At 33.3% G+C, this 22166-nt stretch overlaps 1 pseudogene; it reads right to left on the bottom strand.

Moving 5' to 3' along the window:
- Positions 1–2120: 2120 nt before the first annotated feature.
- LOC145284259 (U2 spliceosomal RNA) lies at positions 2121–2218 on the bottom strand (annotated as a pseudogene).
- Positions 2219–22166: the final 19948 nt, after the last annotated feature.

The raw sequence follows: 22166 nt of genomic DNA, 5'->3' as shown, positions 1-22166 counted from the left end.
GCAAGCTTCAACTGTTTTAAAATAAGAGAATTTTATTTAATTCTCTCTTTTAATGAAGAAAGAGAGATACGGGGAGTGAAAGAGAGAAATAGAGAGAGCAAGAAAGCGAGAGAGATTCATAAATTAAGTTTAAACATTGTTTTGTTTTTGTATCTATGAGTTCTTTCGGGTTTGACCTTTCAAGTTCTTAGGTCTTATATCGTTTTGCCTTTGTTCAATATTATAAGCAAACTGTCATTCTTGGCTTGAGTCATACCAGATCATTTTAAAAATCACAAGCATCTGCTTAACATATCTGCACCTCACAAGTACAAACCAGTTAGGCACAGGGTTCATTAATGTAGAAGCCCCCAGCTCTCCCAAAAGGGGGGCTTTCTTTTATGCCACACAGACGTAACGTGTTGGGTCGGCGTTCTAAAATGTAAACACCGTCGAAGAAGATAAACGACTAGGTTACTTTTGCGGCTATGGGACAAGGGGTTGTGCTTGGCCGATTTTACGGATCTATAAGATTTGAGACATTTTAGACCCCCCGTATAAGAGTGACAGAAGGAAGGGGGTAGATGCTTTAGCTATGATGTGACAACAGCACTTGATGCATGCGCGAATTGTGGCTCCCTCATTATATAGGATGCTTTCTTGTGTGAGTGTTTCTTTACATCTGTTTTTGCAAAGTCGTCAATAAATTTGTTCTTATTTATTTTGCCTGTGAATATATGGCCGATGTGTTTTTAAGATGTGCTCCATTGTAAGGTGGTATTTGTCCTGGCAATAGGTTGTTGGGAAAGATTTTGCACTCGTTAAAAAAATGGGTTTAGTTTTAGATTGAAATGTTAGCAACAACAGACGGCCATGTTCCACTATGGCTCGAAGGTGGTTTTCTAAGTTTTCTGTAATTACTCTGTATATGTGTATATTTTCCTTATGTCTATTATAAAGCGAAGTATCATCTGCAAATATACCTATCAATTGTATCAGGGGGGTCATTTATGATTAATCTCTTGGGCAAACCTGTATTAATATCATGTTGTTTATTCTACGGCCATCGACGAAAAGCTGCAGACTTTTGTTTTCTAGGAAGGAACTAAATAATAAAGTATTCGTCCAGAAAGACCATATGATTTAATCCTTCCATGTCATACCTTGTCAAGTGTTTTGGATATACCAACGGCTACAGTTCTATATACTCCCGTCTAAATTAGTGCATGATATATGCGTTCAGAGGTGACAGTGAAAATGTCTGCAGTTGAACATGCTTGCTTAATCTATAAAATGGTTTTAGTATTTACTTATGGCGGACAATTGCTTGATTGATTTAATTCCTACAGATTTAAGCGAAGATTAGCAGCAACCTAATGAGGTGATAATTCAGCAGATCAGTTCTTTGCCAGAAATCTTGATTACAACAGTGTCAATTTTCAAGCTGTCAGAGAAGAATGACTCGGCTATGTATTTATTGAAGAGATTTGGGAGGACAAGGGCTAGCTCAGCAGAGTATTTCTTAATAAGTATAACAGAGATTAGATCAAGTAATCACGCCTTGGTGGTATCTAGCTTTTTTTATATTAAGGACATAAAAAGGGTGAATTTCAGAACCTCGATTGTGATTTCTCTCAGCAAATGAAAAATTTCGAACGGGGTGGCTTGGGGGGGGTCTTAAAGGCAAATCGCCCGGCAAGCATTTCAGCTTATTCGCTTGCAGTGCAAGCGACTGTATGGTTGTTAGTACGTAGAAAACTTATTGACTGTTGCTAACTGCTTATTGATTGTTTGACTTTAAGTGTGTGGTTGTTATTTTTATATTGACCAGAGTGCCCTTTTGGGGAGCTGGTTTCCCCCTAAATTTTTAACTGACCTCATGTCTAATTCCGTCCTTGTGGGAAGGCAAGTAAACAAAAACAAATAATCAGAACGGACATTTTCCAGGGCATTTTATAATTAATCAGAAGTGACATTTCCAGGGCATTTTTTTATTAAATCAGTAATAACTTTTTCCAGTTACTTTTTAATATGAGAACTTTGTTACATTAAACATAGTACCTATTCACAATGCCTCGCCACGGGACAGATTTAGACACCAGGGTCGTCTTTTTAACGTGGAGAAAACTTGTCTTAGTCGTAAAGGATTTCTCTTCCACTGAGAGAGGAGCAATTGAAATGTAACATTTGAAGAACAGATACTACACTTTGATCTTAGCCAAAAGGCCAAGGAAGACAAATCGTTTTTATTAGCTTTGCCTCAACAGCGACACCAATTTTTTTTATATTTCAGTTTTTTTCAAGGATGACAAACAAGGTTTATTTGGAATATTCCACTTTCCTTTTTTAGGGATGCACAGCATGATAACGGACGGAGCGATAAGCGTAATAATATAATGATGATTGGTTGGGGACAATAGGAATTTTGATTTCGTTAATTGTTTTAGACAGTTAATACGGGAGGGTGCGTTTCTCCAGAAATAATAATGGAATGTTTGCTTTACGAATAGGATAAATAAATATCTAGGTTTAATATTATTTAGTAAAATTTGTCATCATGGCAATAAATATTGTTTGCAGTGATTGTTTTATTATTTTATTGATTTTAAGGTGTGTATGCGATAATAATTATTTTTACTTTTAATTTGTTAACGTTGTGAATGCCATCTAATTTGGAGTCATATTCCGCTTTATTAATGATAATATAATATTGGTATTCTCATTAATCCAGATAATTTCGCAATTGTCTATTGGCTAGGTTACAATGTTTTATTAATAAAAAAAATGCTGTTTCTTTTTAGATCAATTTTATTAGGTTCGGCTTTTGTGGGGCGTTGAATTTTGTTTCTTTCATGCTATCCCCCTCTCTCTCTCTCTCTCTCTCTCTCTCTCTCTCTCTCTCTCTCTCTCTCTCTCTCTCTCTCTCTATTAAATAATTGAGAGTGAAAAATCAAATGTGTATACGAGTGTGTGTCTGTATTTTTGCTAGTGTGTCTGTACCTATGTACGTTTGGGGGCATGGTTCTGCATTTTCTTTCTTTGAAATAACAACGCTTTAAAAACTCAGTGGTTGAGCGCCACGTGCAAAAGTTACGAAAATACATCATAGCCGATATGATTATATCGTTTATGTATATTATTATTATTGTTTATTCTATTATATTTTATTTTTGTCATTTGTCAAACCACTGATCATTCGGGTTGATTCTTTCTCTTTTGGTTGGTGAGACGACATAACTAATGCATTTCATGGATCGTTTGGTCACGTCTTTTAAGCAAGATGTTCAGGTTACCATGGATGCTATCCAGCAAAATACAATTTCATGCTTCAACTACAATTTTATTGATCTGCAATTTTGTATTTGTTCTGTTTTGGCTTATTTGGTTTCCTTGTTTATTTATATTCATTTGCATTTGTTCTTGTTGATGTTTTATTGTATTTGATCTGTTGTTTGATAGTTTGTCACTTTCATGTTTGCCTGCATTTGAAGCCTGTAATCTAATAATCAGAATTTCTTCTTTTATTTCTTTTATCAAATATCGTTTTGTTGTTGGTGATGGTGAGAGTGGAACATAGGAGTCCTACTTTTTGTAAGATATATTTTTCTGTTGCATTATTGTTTTGTTTTGGGTTTTTTTTAGTTTGATTTAGATTGAATGTTTCGCTCTTATTTTGGAATGCGTGTTGTGTCTAACAGATAAAGTTGCCGAATAGAGAATAGACACTTCCGGTTTCCAACCCTAGTGGATCTACAGTAGTCAACAGTAGCGTATAGATTCGAATTTTTCAATAAGCTATCAGTAAAACAATAACGTCGGTCACATTAATACCATGAAATGTATCGTTTCCCAAAGTTTCATGTTTCTGCATTGCATCCATAAAAACTGTTGAATATTTACTAAAATAACCAAGGAGAATAATCAATGATATAATGACATTATATATATATATATATATATATATATATATATATATATATTACCCGGGACCCGTTGAGTTAGTGTATGTTATGGCTAGCTTTGGAATAGTGAGTATATCAACTATGGCAAGAATATGCGCGCTTGCGCGAACAACAATAGCTACCACTTTAAACATAAAGAATTACGTTGCTTAATATCCGGAAAACTCCTTAGTTGCGGAATAATTATACACGATAGTTGTTTCCAGCATATTCGAAAAATTGTAAAAGTCGTCGTTTTAAAAGAAAAGTTTAAGGTGGAAACTAGGTAAAAATTTATCAACAGTTCTATTTTTATATTTGCATAAAAAGCTACATTATATACAGTGTTAGTTTTCCTGACATTAAAATTTGTCCGACGTCACCCCCGTCGAATGGCATTGTAAACAAAAAAGTGCGACTCTTTACGAAGCACTTATCACAAGTCAACGGCTAAAACTTTTCCCGGCGCTGTTGGCTATTTCGTCAATGATCTAAGGGAGATAACTCTATATCACTAAAACATTAGCGTACAGTACTCACTCAATTTTTGTTCACTTTAGTTCCTTATATTATATGTTTGTTTGCTTCTATTAGTTCCTGTGAACAAAGACTTATTTTACTTTTTATATTAACGAAAAAAAGAGGTTGTATTACAATCCCCAGACGTTTGTGAACATGGTCAAAAAATTAGAAATATAACAAATAAATGTTAGCAAAGGCAAGTTATGTGTCTCTTCTAACGATCTAGAAACTTTTTTATTGGAACAGTTTAAAACGTGTTTTCATTCAATTGTTTTTTTTTAATCATTTTTATTTTTACTAAAAAGAAAAAGAAAACGAGAAGTAAATATTTGGACGTTTTTCCATGCAAGCACTTTCATTTTTCTGTTCCAAATATCAGTTTCATTTTTCATATTAACGATTTGTAATGTTAAATGTTTTGCGTTTGTTATAGCGTCTCAAATTGTAGTATAACAACAACAAAAATAAAGATGTATAAAAAATAATAATGAAAGGCAGATTTTTGTGTTAATTAAAGAATTGTACTAAAAACTGTTGTGTTATTTCCTGAAGAAGCTCTGATTGGATTCGAAGTATTGCTGCTTTTAAGTAAAAATTATTGTTCTCTAAACGATTCCACCTTGCAATGAAAATGTATAAATTAAGGTATATGTTGAATGCCTCTAAAATGAAATATTAAAGGGCAAGTTGGTTCTCTAGAGCATTTTCCGTTATGTTTTATTGATAAAAATATAATTGCTGGAACAATGGAAAATACAAATACAAATCGCAAATTAACGATGAAAAAAAAAACAGAATGCATTTAGTTTAGCTATTATTTGCATATTTTAAACACGGAAGAATTGTAGCTTAAAAAAACTTGCATAGCTTTCTTTTTATGTAATTTCGCATACGCAGATTTTTCAAACCGGAAGCTGTAGACAAGAAAAAAGGTTTCAACGACTATGCAAAACAATTTGAGTTTTATCATTCAAACACTACCGTGTTTGAATATATGGTTACGTGTTAGTTTTCCTCATTTAGAACTGCTTTAAATCTTCAGTTCTCACTCCTTTTATCTACAAAATTTCAAATGATTTTACAGTTCATAGGTCACCTTCCCAGCTATATTTTGAAATAAAGGTGTTCAATTTTCGTTCATTAAAACAAAAGTTACAAGTACAATTACTGGTTTTAAAAATCCTCAGAATTAGGAAGGAACGTGAGGGACGGTTTTTATCTGATTTGTTTTTCGTTACCATAGCAACTTTCTCAACATTAACGTTTTAGATTCGATTTCTTCTGATTGGCTCTTGGTTAGCATAACAACTTTCTCGTAGTCAACAACTTCATAAATCATAGCAGGGATGTCGTTCGCATGCCACATTATCTTAGTTATATATATATAGAATCAATATAAGTGATGCTCTTTGCCGTGCTAGGGCCGATAATTTTTTGCTTATGACGTTGCCCGTTTATTCTATTTCTCTCTTATATTTTGTCCCTTCTTTCTGTATATTGACTTAATTACTGGCTTTATTTGATTTTTTTATTTAGTCGATTTAAGAAGTTGGTAACCATTTTTATGGATTGTTGACAATGCGTATAATATTGAATACAAAACATTGAATATTATTTCAAAGCAAAGCCTGGGAGAATCATGGATTTCATACAAAAATGCGAGCATTAAAAGTAATATGGTTATCTAAGAAAAACAAAAGTACTGGTTGTTTTAACCGGAAAAGAAAACACAAGATATTCTAGTAAAATGTATAATAAATTTATAATGTAAAATATTACAGCATTAAGAAATTTAATATACAGTTAAATTTTTTATTTTATAATATTTTAAGTTTTAAATGTATTATATTTATTATAAGAATTTTTTTATGTTTCTTTTCTTGTTTTAAGAACTAACCTGTTTACTTTTCTAAGCTGAATCTTTTTTTTTCTATTCTATTTCTGATCCTTTCCAACTTCAAAATAAGTCTTCACTTCTGGCTGGTCGAATCAATATATCTATCATGAGTCTGAGAACTTTCCAATTCTTCTAGATTCATCGTCAGAACGAGATTACTCTAACTGATTTTGAACGATTTATATAAGTGTTTTCTTTTCATTGATCAATTATTTTATATTTTCGTTGGTTAATTATTTTATATTTTCTTTGGTTAATTATTTTATATTTTCTTTGGTTAATTATTTCAGTTTTTCATGTGTTAATTATTTTATTTATTTATTTCATATTTTTTATTTTATGTTTATTTTTTCCTTAACTAGTTAATTATTTTAATACATAATAACATGGTATTACTATTGATAAAGTTCATTTTAGTAATAGTAGGTTTATCATATTTTTATTAGTAATGCTTCTAGTATTTCAAGTTGTCCTTTATTGTTGATCTGTAAAAGTATATATATGTTGTCAATTAAAATCTTCTTAAATTGGAATAAAGGACAGGAATGTTCATTAGTCAGGTAATTAAATATAGTTTTGTTTTCGAAACGATGCACTGTTAATCTCCTCGACAATGTGGTCGTAGTCAAACCTATGTATATGTTTTCATCTATTTTATTTAATGATATATATATATATACATACACACACACACACACACACATATATATATATATATATATATATATATATATAAATATATATATATATATATAATCATCCATTAGCGCATAACGCAATGGTCTTTGTGTAAACAATGACGTTTGAATAATGTTGATCATTGTGATTAAACACTGTTTCAGCAGCGGTTAAAAGCAAAGATATTCGTTTAAGCCGCCGGATTTCAATCCAAGCTTGAGGCTTTCTAGGCGCCCGAAGGAGCTGTGATATAGCGAAATATTTTGTCTGCGAATGAATATATATATATATATATATATATATATATATATATATATATATATATATATATATATATATATATATGCATTCTTATTGTTTTTGTTTTTGCTGAAACTATGGCATCCTGCCGTACGCAGATATTCCCTCTCTGGTTACGACATTCCAACAGAGATTGTTTTTACGATTCTAATCGTTCTTTTGAATGGAATTGTTTTTATTTCTCTTGTCGTTGATATGCCGGTTATATTCAAAAGAAATTTTTATTAATTATTTCATGAGTTCGCTTACCCTTATAATTACTTGAATATGAAAGATCGTCCTTATATTCCAGTTTGTTCTCAAGTTGTGTGTAAATAACTTGGTATTTGGTAACTTTCTCCCTCACAGCTCTATTTATTACAGTATAATTAGGCATTCTAATTTTAACTAGTGTTCTTACTTACTCCCTCCTTCTTTTCCGATGTTAGGTTTAATAGCACCGTTTTCCAGTTGTAAGAATTGAATATATGTGTGCATAAAGAAAGGCATGTTGTATATATATATATATATATATATATATATATATATATATATATATATATATATATATATATATATAAGTGAACGTGTCTCTGTGTCCGTGTCTCTGTGTGTCTGTGTACATTTTCCTACCCAATAACTCTGTCATTTTTAAGTCTACAGACTCGAAATTTGATATACAGGGTACTGAGATTTGGGCAAATCTTCGGAATCCGTTTTCGGCTAGAAATTTGGCTGCTAATGCGTCAAAGTTCAACGATTTTTCCTTTAAGAACTCTACCAACCTCCTCCGCTAATGTTGGGTCTAAGCACTTGAAATTTTAGATATAGGTTCCTTGGACATGGATCTAACTTCATGACTAAATTTGAGCCAAAAACAATAAATGTTAAGAGGTAATAATAGGGGTAACATTAGGGGTCATAATAGGGGTAAAAGTTGAAAAAATTACCTATACGGTCTCTACCAAATTACTCAGACAATTTCTGCTCTAAACATTTGAAATTTTACATAAAGGGTATTCAGACATGGGCAAGCTTTTAATTCGGTTTGAGCCAAAAAGTTGGCTGCCAAGGGGTAGAAGTATAAAAGATTTGACCTTTGCGATCTCTAGCAAACTCTTAAGCCAATTTTGTGTCTAAACATTTGAAATTTTACATAAAGGGTATTCAGACATGGGCAAGCTTTTAATTCGGTTTGGGCCAAAAAGTTGGCTGCCAAGGGGTAGAAGTATAAAAGATTTGACCTTTGCGATCTCTAGCAAACTCTTAAGCCAATTTTGTGTCTAAACATTTGAAATTTTACATAAAGGGTATTCAGACATGGGCAAGCTTTTAATTCGGTTTGGGCCAAAAAGTTGGCTGCCAAGGGGTAGAAGTATAAAAGATTTGACCTTTGCGATCTCTAGCAAACTCTTAAGCCAATTTTGTGTCTAAACATTTGAAATTTTACATAAAGGGTATTCAGACATGGGCAAGCTTTTAATTCGGTTTGGGCCAAAAAGTTGGCTGCCAAGGGGTAGAAGTATAAAAGATTTGACCTTTGCGATCTCTAGCAAACTCTTAAGCCAATTTTGTGTCTAAACATTTGAAATTTTACATAAAGGGTATTCAGACATGGGCAAGCTTTTAATTCGGTTTGGGCCAAAAAGTTGGCTGCCAAGGGGTAGAAGTATAAAAGATTTGACCTTTGCGATCTCTAGCAAACTCTTAAGCCAATTTTGTGTCTAAACATTTGAAATTTTACATAAAGGGTATTCAGACATGGGCAAGCTTTTAATTCGGTTTGGGCCAAAAAGTTGGCTGCCAAGGGGTAGAAGTATAAAAGATTTGACCTTTGCGATCTCTAGCAAACTCTTAAGCCAATTTTGTGTCTAAACATTTGAAATTTTACATAAAGGGTATTCAGACATGGGCAAGCTTTTAATTCGGTTTGGGCCAAAAAGTTGGCTGCCAAGGGGTAGAAGTATAAAAGATTTGACCTTTGCGATCTCTAGCAAACTCTTAAGCCAATTTTGTGTCTAAACATTTGAAATTTTACATAAAGGGTATTCAGACATGGGCAAGCTTTTAATTCGGTTTGGGCCAAAAAGTTGGCTGCCAAGGGGTAGAAGTATAAAAGATTTGACCTTTGCGATCTCTAGCAAACTCTTAAGCCAATTTTGTGTCTAAACATTTGAAATTTTACATAAAGGGTATTCAGACATGGGCAAGCTTTTAATTCGGTTTGGGCCAAAAAGTTGGCTGCCAAGGGGTAGAAGTATAAAAGATTTGACCTTTGCGATCTCTAGCAAACTCTTAAGCCAATTTTGTGTCTAAACATTTGAAATTTTACATAAAGGGTATTCAGACATGGGCAAGCTTTTAATTCGGTTTGGGCCAAAAAGTTGGCTGCCAAGGGGTAGAAGTATAAAAGATTTGACCTTTGCGATCTCTAGCAAACTCTTAAGCCAATTTTGTGTCTAAACATTTGAAATTTTACATAAAGGGTATTCAGACATGGGCAAGCTTTTAATTCGGTTTGGGCCAAAAAGTTGGCTGCCAAGGGGTAGAAGTATAAAAGATTTGACCTTTGCGATCTCTAGCAAACTCTTAAGCCAATTTTGTGTCTAAACATTTGAAATTTTACATAAAGGGTATTCAGACATGGGCAAGCTTTTAATTCGGTTTGGGCCAAAAAGTTGGCTGCCAAGGGGTAGAAGTATAAAAGATTTGACCTTTGCGATCTCTAGCAAACTCTTAAGCCAATTTTGTGTCTAAACATTTGAAATTTTACATAAAGGATGTAAGAAATTTCTTCCTTACACACCCAATTTCTTCCCTGCAGATAGCAAATGAAAGTCCACAAACAAAGCCATGCCTTTAACTCAAATTTTATTCAAGATGTATCAGTAAATGAAAGTTCTTTGGTTCCCGGCAAGTCCCTTGCAAAAACAGTGGCTGAATTTGCTATCCATTGCAATGGAATCGGTAGTTATGATTCCTCTGTGGGAATGTTAGTTCAGGTTTCCTTTTAGAAGGATCCCTGTTGTACATGGTTGAACACGGCGGGAATGTTGTCGCCCAATATGGCATATTTTAGGACCTCGTGGTCTCAGGAAGAAATAGAAATAATTTCCCATGATCAAATATATTCAAGCCGAACACTGTAGAATATCCTCATTGGGTAAAATAAGTTCAGCAATTATGTTGTCTCTGTATTTAGAGAAATGTCCTTCGTCCACCCACTGCATGGTGTCCAATGAAGGTAAAATCCTGGCACTCTGTAACGGAGCACCGCTGTTTTAGTCTTTACTGTTCCGTGTTCATTTGTCAGACTGAGAAATAACCCACATGTAATACAAAATTGGCGCCACAGATGCGCATTCAAATTGAACCAATCAAAGACCGTCCAACAAATCATGTTAGGCGGCCAAAAAATGGCGTTGGTTATGGATTTTCTTACAAGGGTAATCAGACTTGCAGCAAGCTTTTTAATCAGTTTTTCGGCGAAACTGTCTGGCAAGATGTCACCTTTGCAGAGTTGACTTTTGCAGACTCTACCAAATTTCCCCACCAATTTTAGGTCTAAACACTTGAAATTTTAGATATATGTTACTTGGACATGGGTCAAATATTTGAATTCAATTTTAGCCCAAAACAATAAATGTTAAGGGGTAAAAATAGGGGGCAAAGTTAAAGTTGATGTCTGCGGTCTCTACCAATGTTTCCCTATGGTAGTTAAGAAAACCTATTATATAGAAAGGTATTACAATACATATTCAAACTTTTTAATATATACATATGCTCATAGTTATGAACAGTACATAGGGTCCGAGCAAAGACGGGCAAAACTGCTAGTATGTATATAAAAGTGAAAATATATGTGCGTGTGTGTCTATGTACATTTTCCTATAAAATAACTGTCGATCGTCAGTCTAGAGACTCGAGATTAGGGGTTAAAGTTTTAAAAAATCGATCTCTGCGGTTTCTAACTTTACTCAGACAATTTCTAGTTTAAACATTTTAAATTTTACATAAAGGGTATTCAGAGACAGGCCAAGCTTTTTACTCGGTTTGGGTCGAAAATTTGAACTACCAAGGGGCCAAAGTTCAAAAGATTTGACCTTTGCGGTGTATAGCAAACTATGCAGCGCATTTTGTGTCAAACATTTTATTTTGATTTGAGACCAAAAATATAAATGTTAAGGGGTCCAAATTGGGGTCAAAGTTTTAAAAAATTTACCCCAATTTTGACCCCTTAACATTTATTTTTATTTTTTTTTTATTATTTTTTTTTTTACACAGTGATCACCACTTATCAAGGCCCGGAAGCCACTCAGGGATAAGGGTTATTGCAAGTACATTACGTTAGTGTGGAGATTTGATGAAGTGTTTACTTAAGGGGGCGGTTCATTAGGAATTTGTTAACATTAGACTTGAAGACATCCAAGTTGTAGTCCGGAGGGAAGCAGGCAGACGGAACAGAGTTCCACAGGCGTGCAGTTCTAAGAAAGAAGCTTTGTTCATGAAATCCGCGTTTTGATTTAGGCACAAATATAGAGTGGGGGAAATTTTTCACAGTGGATTCAGCTAGACGGGTGTTTTTCGTGAAAGATTGGCGAGGGGGGACCAGGGATTGGAGTTCAGACGAGCACCTGCCATGAAAATAACGATAAAACAAGGATAGGCTCGTAACGTCTCTTCTGTGGGAGAGGGGTTGCAGGGTAGAGAAAAGGGCATCCCCCACTAAACCACGAAGTCTATTTTGTACTCTGTCAAGGCATGATAGGCTGTTTTTGGCAGCTCCTGCCCAGATATGGCAACAGTATTCCATCCATTATTGTGGTATCTATGAAATTACTCAGGCAAATTTTGGTTTAAACATTTGAAATCTTGCTTAAAGTGTATTCTCACGTAGAGCAAGTTATGAGTAGAACATAGAGTCCGGACAAAGCCGGTCTGAACTGCTAGTATACATATATATATATATATATATATATATATATATATATATATTTATATATATATATATGTGTATATATATATAATTATAAAACTCAAATGACCTTGTAACGGATGTTGTAACCCAACATCTGCTTATCGACATCCGGTAGCGCATGCGTACATAAACAAATAATCAACGGACAACATAACGTATTGTTTAACTGTGTACGTTTTCAGCCTCACAATTTTTTTTTTCGCGTTTAAATTATACAAATAAACAATTGTTTATACTTTCTGCATTTTATATCATTCATTTCTGTATTACCTTTAAGTTATTCTAACGCAATTTTCTTAAAAATAAATTTACTTTAACCCGTTGACAACCATAAGAGAATTTTACAGCTGTGATTTACCCATAACCTTCATTTTTATTTTATTTAATTTTTTAATAAACCTTTCTTAAAAAACATTCATATATTTTCTTCTACACTACCAACATAAATAAATAACCCCGAAAATGTTTTTTTTTATTTGCGTTACAAATAAATAATCAACGCGTCAATAAGACGTAATGTTTTCCTATATACGTTTTCAGCGTCCCAATTGTATTTTTCGCGTTTAAAAAAAAGATATATCAAAATTTGAATTTAACTCTATTATGATATCTGTTCAGTGCATATTTACTCATAAGTATAGCAAACCACTTATAATTCAATGGCTGTTTTTTTTTTAAATAAGCAATTATAAACAGAACGACTCATAGAAATCTATCTATATTCTTTTTTTCATTTTAATATACTTTCATAGAAATGTTTCTTTTATGTCACAAAAAAATATTTTCTTTGCGTCACAAGTGTCACTCTCATACATTAATCCCATAGCTAATATAATATACTGACCAACGGGTCACGGGTAGTCTAGTATGTATATAATATGCTTTTTTGGCCCCCCGGAAAAATTTTCTGTGAATGTTTGTTTAGCAGTTTTGCATGGTGCTGAACTCAAATGTAAATATGTTAAGGCCTTGGATACTTTGGGGCTAAATGGGGGGGGGGGGGTCATGAACTTTGACTTTGAACAAAGAGCTTTCAGTAGTGTATCATTATCGATGGCTAAAAGTGAGCAGGTTCCTTGTAATTATTAAACCAAAAAAACCTTTCCTTGGCAGCATTGAATGTTACCATCCATGAATATATTCATTTAACTACAGACTTGATATCATTCTTGAAGTTTTCAGCAATTTCCATAGATATGTATTCGGTCGTTTTTCCCTTGTATTTGTTATATAGCCTGGCATCATCAGATCTCTCAGGGAACGTTTTTATTAGGTAGGTCAGTTAATGAATAAGAGAATAATATATTTACAGGGATCAACCCCTGAGGTAGACCCGCGTTTAAATTGTTGTTTGGGTGTACAACCTGGATCTTTCTCTTATCTTCTTACTTGATCATCATAAGTTTATTATATATTATTATCCTTTGTTTTGTTTGTTGTTTTTAATACCTGATGGACATTCCATTAAGTTCTCGGGGAAACTGTTGTAATACACTTTTTAGCCGTAAAATATCAGTTTTTCTTTTTATATAATTTATTATAGATACGTCGAACGCCATTGCGCTTATTTATTTTACGCATTATTTCTACTGCGGGTTCTGGTGTTATATGTCTTTTTATTATCTCTTGGTTGTCTTCGATTCTTTCGGATTTATGAATACCTTTGCAATTATCTCGACTAGTAAAAAGTTTATTCCAACATTAAATATAAAGTTAAGGTTATCAGATTGTTTACTTGAAATGCACTTCTAATATCCAAAACTAGCTATGAAATAGAGTTTTTACTTATTCTGGTTTTTCGATAATTGCATTTTAAATCCTATTATATCTGTTTACTTATGACCGATTCTTTTAGTCTTGTCAAATACCATCTTTAGGTTTCAATATGTTATTATTTTAAAAGTACATGTGTTAACGTATGCTACTTTTATATGGAATAATATTTATAGGAGTATTAAATATAAGAAAACTTCATGCTGCATAATATAAGCAATTTTCTTATGGTTAATATAACGTAAGTTTATTTTGTGTATGTTTGTACTTTTTGTCAATTATAAGGGTACTTCTCTATTGTATGCACCATGTTTTATATACGTTGCAAATATTCTTATCAGGAAGCTTGAATTTGTAATTGCCAATTAGCTAGACAGACAACTGAATGAATCCTTGCTATGTGTGCATATGTTTTTTTGTTACTGTTGATGCTTTTCTGGTTTTTGTGGCTCGAATATTTCCGTCAGTTTGTTTTTGTCAATAAAAATAGAGATTTTTTTAGAATAACGGAATATCATCCCCATCATCATATTCCGCATTATTGAAATATGAAATATAGTCTTACTACAAAATATGTGTTTAAAGAATATAAAAAAGAAATAGTTAATAAAGAAAGTTTTTTTTTTAAATAGAATTATAAATTTAAGAATATACCTACATTTAAAATAAAAGTAATAAAATAAAATTACAATTCATACGAATCCGTATATTTTACAAGTAAGAAAATATGTCGACTTGAGATTGACATTTAAAATCTAAAGTATCTGGGATAAAAAAAATGTACCGCGATTTAATATACTAACTCACGTTGATGCGACCGAGGTTAACAGGTTAGGGAATTTGTATTTCACTTTGTAAAATTAAATCGAATTGATTATTCATTTTTATTGTTTTTTGTTTTGTTTTTTTGTTTTCACACAACACATTTGTAATTAGAAATATATGTTTGATCGTGATTAAATGATTAGCATTACAGTCAAAAAGCTTTTCCAGGAGTGGTCGGCAAATTTTCTTAAAGATGTTTGATTTACGAAATTTTCTCGGATAAATATTGTTAATCTATCAGTCTACTGTATGCAAAAAGCAATTTCTACGTGTCTAAGTATGTCAGTTTGTTACCCATCAACTCCGAAACGGATGGGCTGATTCTTTTGCAATTTAATGTAAATGTAATTTGTGTCTAGGAGCATTTCACATAAGTTTTGTATTAATGCCTCCGATAAATACTAAAATATATACTTGAAAAATCTGACTAAGGAAGGAACACTCCGGTTTTGACCACCATTAAGACTCGTATATAGTCTTACATCATAAATGCATTTGAGAAGTCGTATTACCATACAAGCAGAAGGAGCATGCGTATAAATTCAACAGTAGGTATTTTTATAAGACACGGGCTCGTTCGAAACAAATGTTTCCGTTTAGATGACAACTGAATCATGATAGTTTGCGTTTGTATTTTAATATTTATTTCAAGTCATCATATAAAAGTACTTTAATAAAATCAACAGTGGGTCTTCTACAGTGAAATGTTGATTATAATGTATTGTCACTGCAGGGAAACGTGTGAAGATTTCACTCGGTGCACTACAGTGGCTCAGCGATTTGAGCAGGACTCTAAGGATTTGATTGGCAAAGGATGATTGCACCGATTTCGATGGCAGTAAAAGTATTGAAAGCGTTGAATATTCGTTGATCCTTATTCAATTTCAGTCAACGCTACATCAACATGCTGGTAACAAAACATATAAATTAACACCGGAGGGGACAGTCATTACTTAGATGGAGAGCGTCACATTTCTTAGATGAGTTATACACACAGTTCATTATAAAGATGAGTGGGAACAATGTTCATATAAATGATTTCTCATTACATTCAATTTGGTAGAAATACGAAACGAAGACGGCAGTTACAAAAATATAAGATGTTCTTTTATTCCATTTGACCGATCAAAATGATGATGACATCCAGGAGTTCAAAGTTGTTTCTACATGTTTAAAACTTTCCCTTTCGATTCTAAAGGGGGACCCTCCTCTGATTCGCCCCGGACTCGACTCTGGACTCCGTCTCTCTCTGTCTCACTAATCTCACTAAGATTAGCAAACTACATTGAGAATCTGCTTTTCCGCTATGACGTCATGTATGACTCTCAACGTGACCAACTCACGTGGAAACTCACGTGGCCTAAACATACGTGGTTCGCACATGTTCCCAAACCATTTCTGCAGAAAAAGAATTCTCACTAATCTATTTTTCGACCAAACCTATTTTTCAACATATTTAAATTGCATTGTTCTTTATTTTCTCTGACCTATCATCAGTTTTCATAAAAAGAATTTAATAATTAAAATTCTTTTTCCAACAACATCCCTAAACTATTTTATGTGAAACTGAACAATGCCAAATTCCTTTTTGAATCTATTTCTGAACCTTGCTTTACAAAGTTCAAATCTAATGTTTTTCTTACAAGATAAGGACTGTTTTCTTATAACAAACATGATTTTTTATTTTAATTCTGGATGGTGTTTTTTTTTTTTACTTGGGAGTTACCAATAATCAAAGCTTTAAGACCAATCAAAGATAAGACTTAATGAATGTAAGGTGGTAGTGTAGTAATGTTTAATGGTGCAAATTTAGTAAATTTGATAATTTCAAGGAACGGCGCGCCAAGAACTTGTTTACATTGGATCTGAAAGCTACCATGTTGTATTGAACCGGGAAGCAGGCCAGCGGAATTTTTTCCCACAGAGGGTTAATTCTGCAAAATGATCTTTGATTATAGAATCTCCGTTTAGATATCGGCATAGGTAAAAAGTGAAGGAATGGCTGATGGTTGTTGTAACTAGTCGAATGTTTTTATGAAAGTTTGGCGAGGGGGGCATAGATTGGAGTTCAGTCGAACACTTGCCATTAAAATAACGATAGCCCAAGGATAGGTTCGCAACGTCTTTTCTGTGGGAAATAGTTTGCAGGGAAGTGTAAAGGGTATCACTTACTAGGTTTCGAAGCCGGTTTTGGACTTTATCAGTGCTGGATAAGGCGCACCGAGCAGCTCTTGCCCAGATCTGGCAACAGTACTCTATGTTAAGGGTATACATGGCTTTTATACAGATTGAGGATTGCATTGGCAGAAAGTTACCTACTTCAGCCGTAGAGTGATCCAACCATTTTCCCAGCGATCTTGGCAACAGATTTGATGTATGTGTTCCATTTCAGATCAGAAGTGAAGATCAGTCTCCGAAGCTTGCCAATACATGGAGCTTCCCCCAGAAAAAAGCCATTCATTTCAATTAGGTCGTGATGGAGGACCGAGCGATTAGTATGAAAGACGAGAAGTTTTGTTTTCGATGAATTAAAATTAACCAGCCACCTTTTTCCCCACTACAACACGTTCTCGACATCATAAAGAGAGAATCAGAAAGATCTTGGTCATTGTTGACCTTTGAAGTGTTGCCATAGATTGTCCTGTCATCTGCATAAATGTCCACGGGTGATCTAAGAATATGATTTCGCAGATCTTGATAAAGATCAGTTGAGTGTATATCGTTATTACGGGTAGCAGAGTTCATTATTTTAATGCAGTAGTTTGTGGATTTGATATGATATTGTTAGAAATATATGTTTACGTAAACTCTATCCGCAATGATTTTTATAGATGTGTAAACAATTTTGAAGAAATTGAACGATACAGTTTATTTGGTCTATAAGTGTTTTTTTCCTTACACATTGAAGAATTGATAATCTGTTCTTACTTTTATCTTTTCAGGATCTGTGCATAGATTGTTGTATGTATAAATTTGCTTGCCTGTGTGAAAGTTTGTGAGCTTACAAATGTTTTCACACTTTACTTTATCTTCAATAAAACCGAACGCAACTCTATGATCATTCGCATCGTTTATTTAAGGACTGAGGCTACAAAATTCCGTAAAATAGACACCATTTTTGGAAGTAATCTTTTAACTTCTATATATTGACTCGATGTCATTTTAACTTACTCAGACAAGTGACCGTAGTGCATCAAGTCGTGTTAATGAGTTCGCCAGTGACGTCAGAGAGAGTAATCGCCCTTTCTTTACTTTATCAGAAAGTAATTTTTCATTTTAGCCGTTAATGGCTTCACGTACAAAATCAAAGATCGTAAAAGTTGGTGGAGTTTTGATTAATGGTTCCAAGATGGTGACGCCTCTTATCATTTGCGATGTCCTGAGGTCTAAATTTACCAGCTTATTGATTTTACCAATATGTCTAAATTAGTCCGCTGATAGATAGTTAGAAAATCATTATATAGCTATTATAGTTGAGATAACAACACATTAATCAATATGTATTTGAGTTTTTATAGAAATACATAAAAAAAGAGAAATTGAGATACGCATGATTAATTCAAATAGATAAAGACGAGTATAACGCGATTCCATAAGAAATAATATTATAAATGTTAGATTAGTATATATATATATATATATATATATATATATATATATATATATATATATATATATATATATATCGGTTGGAAAGACCTTCCCTCTGCAAGCAGAAGGAATGTCTCTTAGGTTTGAGCGTGATTAGTCTCTAGGATCTTCGAGTAATATAACGTTATTGCGTTTTCCCCCATACATAACGTTACGTTATGTGTACATAATCTCGATTCCCATTCGTGTATTTCCTTCTTTTTTTCACTCAAATCCCTCGATACAGCTTTGATAAAGCGAGGGCGAAACCGGTCAGTTAACTCACCCATTTTATTTTTTCCCCTTTTTATACTCTTCAACTCGTTAATTTTATTTTAAATGTTGACTTTATTTTAACACTTTAAACATGAATTTTCGTCTCCTCTTCATGACTGCATTATATAAATTTGTACCCCGCAAAGATCATGAAATATCTCAAGAGTAGGTACAATTCTAGTTTAATTAAGAAATTAAACTACATGCTACTGATTAAAAGCAAAATAAGATCAACGAAAGAAAATATTACATTCCTAAATTCTTGTGTAAATAATAATGTATGTCCCCCGTTTATTTTATTTAAGATAAAAAAGTGAGGTTACAAGCAAGACAAAAAATTGAAAAAGCTTTTATTCATTATTATATGAATAAATTAACGGCAAATTTAAAAAGATATAAAGAGAAATATGTGCAATTATGGAGTGAAGCAGTGAGCACTTTATCGTGTTTTGATAAAATTCAGTTCGCTAAGTATATTGCAATTTTACAAGAACGTGCTCATAAAAAACTAGTTCTTAAATTTAATGAAAAATTGCAGCATTTAATGCACAAGAAATTTGGATGTACTACCAATTCCAATATTGCCAATAACGTCTTGAATCTATCTTCCCATGATCTTTCTATCTCTGAATTATTAATATTTGATCATGGTTTAGATTTTTGTATACCATTACCGGAAGAGGTATTTTCTGAATTTGAAATCCTCAATGCCTAAGCAGGAAAACTTTCACCAGTCTCTAAAATTAAAGTAAGGGATTAAAAAAGCAAGATTAAACTACGCGGCCCACGCTGTGCAAGTACACCAATTTCCCATTCAGAGTTTAAATAGCGCAAAGAGCATTATTCACTTATTAAAAATTTGCGAAAAAATGAATCGTTAATAATTACTAGACCAGATAAAGGTTCAGGGGTTGTAATATTAGATCATCATGATTATGTCGACAAAATATTTACCACCATATTGAACGACACGGATAATTTTATAAAAAGGGGCCCTGTCACAACACATGATGCTACAACCTCTTTAGAATCTAAATTTCAAAAGAGATTAGTTAAGTGAGTTAAGAGTGGTGTACTACCATCGGACATAGCTAATGAGATAAGGTCCTCAGGATCGATCCGCCCTAGATTGCATGGTTTACCGAAAACTCATAAAGTAGGTATTCCATTAAGACCCATTTTGTCTATGGTATGGTCATCACAGCATAAACTTGCAAAATGGATCTTAAATATTTTGCAACCAATATTAAAATATTACAGTAAAAACTGTTTGAAAGATTCATTTCATTTTGCAGACTTTATTCAGAGGTCTAAGGTTGTTAATAAATTTATGTGTTCTTACGACATTAGCAACTTGTTTACTTGCGTCCAGATTTCAGAGACTATAGATATCTGTACAGATTTTTTATATCGTAGCCAGATATCGCCTCCTCCCATTTCTGAAAGTATATTCGTTGAACTGATGAAATTTGCCACTACATCAGTTGAATTCAGCTTCAATGATGTATTGTATTGGCAAATAGAAGGTGTGTCGATGGGCTCAGTTTTGGGCCCGATAATGGCGAATATTTTCGTGGGTTTCCATGAAGAGCAATTGCTTTTTGGCCCCATCAAACCATTGATCTATTTTCGCTATGTGGACGACACATTTTGTCTCTTCGATAACCAAAACAGGGGTAAATAATTTTTCTCCTTACTTTATAAAATGCATCCCGCGTTGCAGTACACTTATGAAGGAGAGTCTAATTCATCCCTAGCTTTCTTTGATGTATTGGTAACGAAAACATCATCCAGTTACCTTACATCAATACATCGTAAATCCATGTTCACAGGACTGTATACACGTTGGGATTCATTTTGACCCCGAAAACGTAACATAAATTTAATTTGGACCCTTAAACATCGTGCCCTTATGATCTGCTCTAAATCAAAATTGGATGAGGAATTAAAAATAATTACAGACACCCTCTCCAAAAATGGGTACCCGTTGGATGTGATTAGGTCAGTTATACATAGGAAAAGAACAGAGTCCTCTGTAACTAAAATTCAAACGGTCAATAAATGCACAGTATATCTGCATTTACCTTGGCTGGGGCAGTAAATGAGAAATATGCAAAGCAAATAAGTTCAGCAGTGCAAAATTGCTATTTTTCTTCAAATGTACGCGTTGTGTTCTCTACGAGAACGTTAATGCCATCCTCTCGAAAAGATGTTCTATTCCCCACCATCATAACTATAATGTAATTTACAATTCTGAATATAGTTGCAGTGCCAACTATATGGGCCGAACAACATTAAGATTGGATGGAAGAGTCCAACAACACGTACCTACAAAAATCAAAAAATGGGGCATACCAAACAACAGACGTAATTCCCAATACATACGGGTCTTCAATTACTGACCACCTTATAAAACCCCCGTCTTGTGCAGCGAACTTTAGCACGACTTCTTTTACAATCTTGAGTCGTGCTCACTCATTATTTTAGTTAAAGATCTTGGAGACCTTTCACGTTCGGTTGAGAAGGCCTTCTCCATGCAAGCAGAAGGAATGGCTCTTAGGTTTGAGCCTGACTAGTCTCTAGGATCTTCGAGTAATATAATGTTATTGCGTTTTTCCCCGTACATAACGCAACGTTATCTGAACATAATCTCCATTCCCATTCGTGTCTTTCCTCCTTTTTTTTCACTCAAATCCCTCGATACAGCTTTGATAAAGTGAGGGCGAACCCGGTCCGCTGATTCCCCACCCCCTTTTTTATTCCCTTCACCCCGTTAATTTTATTTTAAAAGTGGATTTTATTTTAACTCTTTAATAATGAATTGTCGTCTTCTCCTCATGAATGCATTATATAAATATTTATATATATATATATATATATATATATATATATATATACATAAATGTATATATATATGTGTATATGTATGTGTGTACTTGCATGCGTATGTGTATGTCTGTGCGTGTGTGTATAATTAGTAATAATTTTTTATAATAAATAGTACTTATCTCCGTAGATTCCTCCTTACGGAATATTCAGTGGGCGGATAAAGTATAAAACACAATATTAAATTTTTAGTTTAGATTAGATGCTTTATACTCATTCCATTATATTGTTCCATTTTACGGGAATATACATATGTATTTAATAATATATATTTAATTAGCGATATATATATATATATATATATTATACACATATAATACACACATATACGGACAATTATCTAAATAATTCTCTAATATCTTCAGAGTTATAGCGTTTCATCTTTGCTGAATTTTTACTGTGTATTTAACTGTTCATCCCTGTCGCTTCATGAACTCAGATCCGAAAGTTTTAAGCAATAAGGTCAATTCTAACAACCCTTAAATAATGAGTAGATAAGACA

The sequence above is a fragment of the Euprymna scolopes genome, chromosome 8 (assembly GCF_053919585.1).
Source record: "Euprymna scolopes isolate OS-2025 chromosome 8, ASM5391958v1, whole genome shotgun sequence".
Lineage (NCBI taxonomy): Eukaryota > Metazoa > Mollusca > Cephalopoda > Sepiida > Sepiolidae > Euprymna > Euprymna scolopes.
Note: the sequence above shows the minus strand (reverse complement) of the source record. Positions and strands in the feature narration are given on the sequence as shown.